We start from the raw sequence: 8211 nt of genomic DNA on the forward strand, positions 1-8211 counted from the left end.
AACAATTTATACAAACCAATTGTTTAATGGAAATGAGTCGAAATACACAGTAATCATGTTGTCATTGTCTAATGAAAATTATGACAGCACAACAGATCCATAAATTTGTATTGCTGGGTTTATTTTAAATTTTTATTTTGAAAAAGTAGTCGTCGTTCATCAAGGTCTGATATGTAAGGCTCGAATGAGATTTTTGTACCGCATTTTTTGGATATCACTCATCAATTAAATAAATTCCAATTAAAAAAATATATTTGTATGTATTAAGTGCTTTAAAAAAAAATGCAAACTGAAGCAAAGCAGTTGTTTGGCATTATCATATTTGGACAAAATTTTGTACCGCTGGAGATGCATGATTTTCCAACTAAAGTTATATCCTAGTTTCAGAAAATTGTATATTTTCCATTAAACTGTGTTTATTGCCCAGAAGCTGGAGGTTAATTTTGTTTGATTTTTACAGACACCCTGGGAAGGTGGATCATATAAATTGAGGATGATCTTTAAGGATGATTACCCCTCAAGTCCACCAAAATGTAAATTTGAACCACCTCTCTTTCATCCTAACGTGTATCCTTCAGGTAAGGAGGTAGCGAGTAAGTCATATCCTTTGAAATTGTAATAAAAAAATAAGTGATTTTTCCCTCTGTTTTTTAATGGTAGTCCCATGGTTGAATTATCTGTTGCTAATTGAGTGTTTGTTTTGATCCATTGTAGGCAGTAACATGAATAGGAAAGTGTAACAGGAACAATGAGTAGAATGTTGTAGGTTGGAAGTTTCGATGGCCAAACGGTTTAAGGCATTAGACTTTGGATCTGGGTTAGCGCACGTTCAGATCCTGTATGTGACTGTATCAATACCATCGACCATACTGTACTGTAACGACTCTCCTCCTTATTCAGTTTGATAAGATCCTCGCACAGTCCAGTGGCCGAGATTGTTTCTTTATTCTTACATCAGTCATTAGTGTTTCATGAATATCTTGAAACTTCCCCAACTCAAACTTTCTTTAGATACATCTCTACTTCTTTACGGTCAAGTTTTACAATGCTCTTCCTAAAGCAATCAAATCAGAATTGGTTTTCTTTAGATACGTTAAAAATCTTTCTAATGTTATGTATTACAGCATCAGGGAGTACTAAGTAGATATGAATGTAATTTTACTGGTTGGATTTTAACCCTTCACACGCCACTAATAAATCCATTAACTTTCCTGTAACGCCAAGACAAGTAAAAAGATTTGTTTTCTTTAAGTTCAAAGCTAATTTTTATTACAGCTAAATTATAAATGGTAAAAGCAAAAAAGGTATAAAGCAGGGCATTTTACATCAAATTAGCGTATTTATTGATAAAAATAAAAAAATTAACTATTTACAAAACTTTTTAAATAAATTTAAAGTAAATTTAAAACACTTCGTCAAACTATAACAAGAGATAAATATTTCAAACTAATCACAACACTACCACACGATGAAGAATAATAAATAAATAAATAAATAAATAAATCTTTATTTGTCGTTCGAATTCTTACAATCATTGACAATGTCATATTGCAGCCTAGGGCATGGTCAAAATAAAACAATTTTATCAAAATAATTTAAACTTAAACTAACATACAAAAAAGAAAAAACAGTGCTTTAGTAGCATAAATTAGTCAGTGAAGGTTAATTTAAAATAAACTAGGCCTAGATATATAAATTAAATAGTAAATAAACAATTGTCAAAATTTACATATAAAAATTATTATATATCTAAAATGTAATGTTTTTTAATTCTAAAAACTCGTCTAAACTATAGAAAGGGTGTTTCAAAAGCCAACTATAAAAGAGCTTAGTGAAGGTTTTATGTGGATACTTATTTACCAGAGGTTCCAAAAAATTATAGATTTTCAGGGATGTTACCATGTGACTATTTAAGGTTTTACTGAGGCGGTGATAACCAATTGCAGCATTGTTTTTAGTTCTAGTATTGTATGAATGAATTTCGTTATTAAATTTTAAAAATTTTGGATTTTTTAGAATATAGTTAATTAAATCAAATATGTATAGATTGATAACCGTTTGAATCTCTAACAGAATAAAAAGTGGTTTACAATGTTCCAGCGGTTGAGAATTAGTCATTAGTCTAATAGCTTTTTTTTGAAGAATTAAGATGTCTTCAGTTCCTGAGCAGTTGCCCCAAAATATCAAACCATATCGAAAAACTGCTTGGAAATACGCAAAATAGGCAGTCCTCACATAGTTTTTAGGAACAGCACTCTTAAGGCGACTTAACAGGTAAATAACTCTAGAAAGCCTTTTGCTTATATATTCTGTATGTTGGTTCCAGTTTAGTTGGTTATCTATATACATTCCTAAAAATTTTATATTGGAGCTAAAACTGTTATCAAGAGGGGCCAAATAAGGTTTCAAGCTAAAAATTATATTTTGTGTCTTTTCTTCATTTAATAGAAATCCATTAGATCGAAACCACTGGGAAGCACCTATTAAGGTTTCATCTGAAAATTTTGAGAGTTCTCCAATGTTATTTGCAATGTTAATAAAAGTTGTATCATCAGCGTAAAGTATTGTTTTAGCTGTCACTGAGAAAGGTAGATCATTTATAAATACTGAATAAAAATAGAAGTATAGTCCAAGGACAGGAGCCCTGTGGGACACACCATATTTTACATGTTATGTCCTTAGGACCATACCCCCCATTGATGGAAAACTATCTGTTGTCGATCATGTAAATAAGACTTGAAAAATTTCAATGTAGGATCCCCCCCCCCGGGGGGGGCCAAAGGAAAAACCAAAAGGGGGGGGGGGGGGGGTTTTAATAGTTTGTGTGTGTGAGGTGGGGGATAAGATCACAAAATGGTTAAACACAATTCATAGGCTTTGCTAAGGTCTCAGAAAGGTGACCTGAGCATAAAAGCCTTATTTTCAAATACCTGATTAATTTGTCTAATCAAATCATCTATTTCATCAACAGTAGAATTTAAAGGTCTTTCTAAAACCAAATTGGAGATGCATTTTAAAAGATAATTGCTCTCCAAGAAATCAACAATCTGTTCGTAAGACCAGCGTTTATCAATTAGTTTTGATAGGACTGGAACAACATAAATGGGACGATAGCTCCCAGGCTCATCCGTTTCGGGGACCCTTTTATATATATTAGGCCAAATTTCTGGAAACTTTACGTTGTCTAGGAAACACCCCATCTTTTAGGAATTGGTTGATACAGTTTGCTAGAGGATTTACCAAACTTAAAGCTATTTTTTTTTAATAAGTTATTTGACATATCGTAAAAATCAAGGCTGTCAGAATGTTTTCATTTTTTTGAATGGCTTTCAAAACGTTCTCTGGAGTATATAGTTTTTCCAAGAAAAGTACTGGTTGGACACAATAGCTGGCAGCCAAACTCATGACTTTGAACATTAATTTACAAGATGATTCTATGTTTCGTTTAACTTCATTTACAGAATTTACAAAATAATTATTGAAAGTATCAGGATCAATGTTGGTTTTGAAATTATTAACTTGAACATTATTATTTTTTATAATATGCCAAGCCGATTTGCATTTATTTACTACTTTGCTCTATATAATTTACATTACTAGCTAGTTTTGCTTCTTGTGATGGACTTTTTATACTGATATTTTAATTCGTATAATACCTATCTCTTAAGGAAACATTTTGATTATGATTGCCCTTTTATCAAGTTCACTAAGAAACAATAATTTTCTTTCATTTTCCTTAAATTGTCAGTTATACCACATTTTATTCTTTTTTTTTTGGAATAATTGTTCGTTTTTAATTTTTTTAATACTTTAAAAAAATTTATATTGTTTAATGATAACAGTGAACAGAGACTCAAACATGTTATTCCGCACCATTAGAATTTAGTTAGATATATTATAATTTTTCTTTTCCCAGTCATTAGCTAGCTAGCTTTGAAGGGAAGATAGATTTTCCAAAAATCACATTGAGGGATAAACAATTTAATGGGAATAGTTCAGTTCTAGAATTATTGTAATCGTTTTTTAAGTAAATGTTCTAGTTTTTCATCCTAATGTTGACAGTGATGCCATCATGATCAGAGAATGGGAATTTGAACGTACTGACTGAAGGCTGTCTTGAGAGAATGTCTTCAGGGGGGGTTGGTGGAGTGGAGAAGACATTTATGCTAGGGGACAATTTTTTTTTTTATTTTTTTTTTTTTTTTTTTTTGTCCGTCTAGATTGGTTGTATTATTATAAATAGTAAAAATCATGTACTGTCCTTAAGATATTAAAGCAGTTTGCTAGACTGTTGCCAGTGTGTGTTTTTTGTAACATCACAGAAAAATATTTAACATCGCCTTGATTATCTCACCACCATTATAAATAATCACAATTAAGGTCTTATTTTTTTTTTTTGCGTAATATATGACAGACAATTGTGTCAAGAGTGCCATAAAAAATTATATTGGGGGTCACCATTTGGAGAATGATACAAAGATACTACCATACCAATATTTTAAGAGATTCATCCAATAAATAATATGCAGAGGCTTCAAAGTTTAACAACTTTTCATAATCACAAAATCCACTAATGTCGGTCCCAACTTATGTTCTCCCTATTGAATTGGATACACAATTTAACCCCATATTAAACAACAACTTTCTGGAATGTCTCCCCCTACTAAAACTAGTGGTTTCTAGATCTGCAACTATGCAGTCTGCACAGTAATAATTATCCGCGAAATGCATAAGTTTAATTTTCATCCTAAAACCAAGCCAAATTTCAGACAGGAAGGCAGGATTACATGCACATTAGCAACACTAATAAAAAAACTTGCTAAGACATGAAAAATCAATTTTAATTTTATTTAAAAGCCTTAGTTACTAATTTAAAAATAATATGTATAAACCTCCTATGAAATTGCATGGTTAGTATATTGGATTTATCCGAATAAAGATAGGCTGTGGAGGTTCAGTGATTGAGCTATAGTATCGGCTGTTTAAACCATTGGCTAAATTTGGTAACTATATTAATAGTTGGGTTAGGGTGTAAAAAAAAGAACATGATTACTTAAATGTATTAAACAATTATCCTACAGTAGGAAATGTTCCGTAAAAACTGTGTCCGTTTGCAGCTTGTAGTAGTAGTAGTATCTTGCAGTTGTAAGTAATCAGCCCACATTGACTTCTAGCACTATCTAGCACGTAATCATTTGATATAGAAGTCTGTTAATACATTAGAGTCTTTTAGTAGTGGATTTGAGTCAAAGTGAGTTGTCAAGAAATTTCACATCTTAACTGCTCTAATTTTGCAGTTTATCAAAATCAGAGTGCATATCAGGTCCCATTTCTAAGTTTACAAGCCAATTATAGCAGATGCTTCGTCAGTTGAAACTATCTTGACACCTGCATAGATAACTTGCGTAGTAGAATATGCACTAGTGACAACCGATGAAAGCAGTAATACCTCGTTTACGGATAGGTTTTGGTTTTGCGGCTCAGTAGGAAACCGCAGAACCGACCTGAGCAGGTGGATCGGAGTTTGACAAAGGAGGGTGCGCTTTTCCCCTATCGACCCCTCCCCCTGCCGCAGAGTGGTCGTTTTATAAATACTTGATCCTTAGTGCAACCATGGTAAGCACGGAGCGTAGCACTGGGTGCATTTTGAAGGCCTTTTTGGGAACTAAAAATCCTCTAAGAGACCAATCTATAAGATCGGATATAACTGTATTTAGACGTCTTTTGGACAAAGTCAAAACCATTGTAATATTATCCATCTACGGTGGTGGGAAAAGGTTAATTTAACGTTAGTCCAATTTTGGTTAATATATACAGAGATGTGACTGAATGTCTATTAGTAGTATTTATTTTAAATTAAAGCATTTAATTTTTAACTTGCAAATTCTACAACTCATTAGAAATCTGAAAAAATGCAACATCATTTGTAAAAATAACAGTATAAACATCTGTCTGTCTAGTATTGTTGGTTAAAAATATATTAAATAAATTCAAAACCATGTCCCTTGGGAGAATTTTATAGCTCACAGATCACTTTTGTAGACAACTAACTGTTTTCTAGGGGTAACCATATAATTATGCGCTTAATAAGTTAGAGTGTATGAGAATAATTCCACATTTAGAGTATTTGATCTTATAAATTCTTGTGTGTGACCTCAATTTCCAGGGAACTTGTTGTTTATCATTGCTGGACGAAGAAAAGGATTGGCTGTCCTGCGATAACCGATAAAAGAAATCCTTCTTGGTATCTCAAGAATTTGCTCAATGAGCCCCACATTAACGACCCTGGGCCCAGTTGCCGACGCTTATACTATATAATGGTCAGTTCATTTAATGACAACATATTAGGCTTTAGCCCCAGATAGGAAAGAATACCCCCACAGTCACAGCCCAATTTGGGATATAACACACCCCCTAAACACACAAATATCATTAAATAATATAAATTCACCCACATACGTTGCGCCCAGGCCCACCATCCAATTATCTCCTCACACGCACGATACTACCTACCAACATAAATGACTAGTCTACTCCATTTGGCATTGTCGTCTACCGACCAGATCAAACACCTGATTCATAACCCTTGAATTGGGATTTAAGACCTACCCATCAACACTAACTCCCGACCTGTCAATTGAAGGCTGAAAGGTTTTAATCTCCCCAGCATATGGAAGCAGATCATTCATGGTCCAAATTAATTCCTTTATATGAAAATTATACTCCACACCATACCTAAATCAGGCATATGTGATAAAAAACTATGGCTCACTTTTCCAAATCATTCGGTAAACTGCAAACTTGCAGAAATTTGTTTGAAGTGGGTGTGTGATAAAACTATAAAAAACCACAATTCTCAGCTTGTGACTAGTATGCAAACTCATGTTTCCTAAAAAGGTTACCAGTTCAGGTATAGTACAAGCAAGAGCTAGTGAGACACGCTGTGATAACTGATCTTGTCGGTTCAAGGTCAAACATGAATTTGTAGCAAAATAACTACCATGACCAAGCTTTGAGATGGGCTGAACTGGCAAATTTTAATGAGCGTCATCATTAAACTCCTTTCCCACTCGTAGTTTTTTTTTCACTAGTCTGCCCCCCTCTTGAGCTCGTATTTATTTTAGCATATTTTCAGTAAAAAACCCATTTTATTATTTACAAACGGGTAAGCTGGAAGTCAATAAAGTATATACATTATTATAATAGGTATAATAATTTTTTTTTATTTTCTAATTTATATTATAGAGATATAAAATTGGATACTTTACACTAATAATTTTAATATTTTCACATGGTATGGTATCGTTCAAAACACTCTGCAGAATGAAGACCGCGAAGGATTTTTTGAACAGGTTTTTAACAATAGTAAAGTGTTTCCCTTTCATTCATCCCTCCTGGCACCTTTTCTAATTGCTACAAAGCAGCACATTCCTTATTAGTTTTTTTTGTTGGATGAGCTTCAAGAAAGTGAAGGAAGTTTGTTTTAGCCTTTCTTCTTTTTCTACTGATGAAGGACGACCTCCAAGCATCAAACCTCATCAGGGTTAACGGACATTAGCCTACAAGTTCAGTGATAAGGAATTTCTCTGAAATTCATGTTGAAGTTTTGTTTTTTTTGCCTTTCCTTCTCCATTGTTTTGTTTTATATATTTTCGTGTTGAACAGAAGAAAGCTATTTACATATTTGCCTACTCTATATTTTATCCAAAACAGTCCAGAAAAATAGCTTTTTTTTATTTGTTCAAACGACGAATAAATCAGAAAACAATTTCAAGATAGGATGGAGACTACTTCAGAGATATACTGGGGATATTTTTTTAGGAAGCAATTATAGTGTGTTTCTGCTTTGTCCACACCACCCATAATATTTATTATACTGCCAGATTAAACTGTTGGCTTTTGTATGTTTTCATTTTGATTATCCTTAGCATTAAGTAAGTAATTCCAGCAATGAACTTCTGAATCAGGAAAGAAGAAGATGTACTTGGTAACGACATAATTTCGAGTCACTAATGCGAACGCGTCTGAAAATTGTTTAGGAAACGTTACTATAGTCACAAAATTATACATAAGCATGAAATAAATCCGCAGTTTGGCCGAACAACTCGTAGTACAGTAACCGTAAATTTATTTAGTTTTCCTGATGAAAGCCGTGCGATCGCAGACAACCAATCTCGAAACATCGTAAACAAAGGCTAACAAATAAAGTAA

At 33.0% G+C, this 8211-nt stretch overlaps 1 pseudogene; it reads left to right on the forward strand.

The window, feature by feature from the left end:
• The first annotated feature begins 433 nt into the window (after positions 1 to 433).
• LOC124375110 lies at positions 434 to 6320 on the forward strand (annotated as a pseudogene).
• The last annotated feature ends 1891 nt before the right edge of the window (positions 6321 to 8211 follow it).

Source organism: Homalodisca vitripennis, unplaced genomic scaffold (assembly GCF_021130785.1).
Source record: "Homalodisca vitripennis isolate AUS2020 unplaced genomic scaffold, UT_GWSS_2.1 ScUCBcl_13382;HRSCAF=23580, whole genome shotgun sequence".
NCBI classification, from domain to species: Eukaryota; Metazoa; Arthropoda; class Insecta; order Hemiptera; family Cicadellidae; genus Homalodisca; species Homalodisca vitripennis.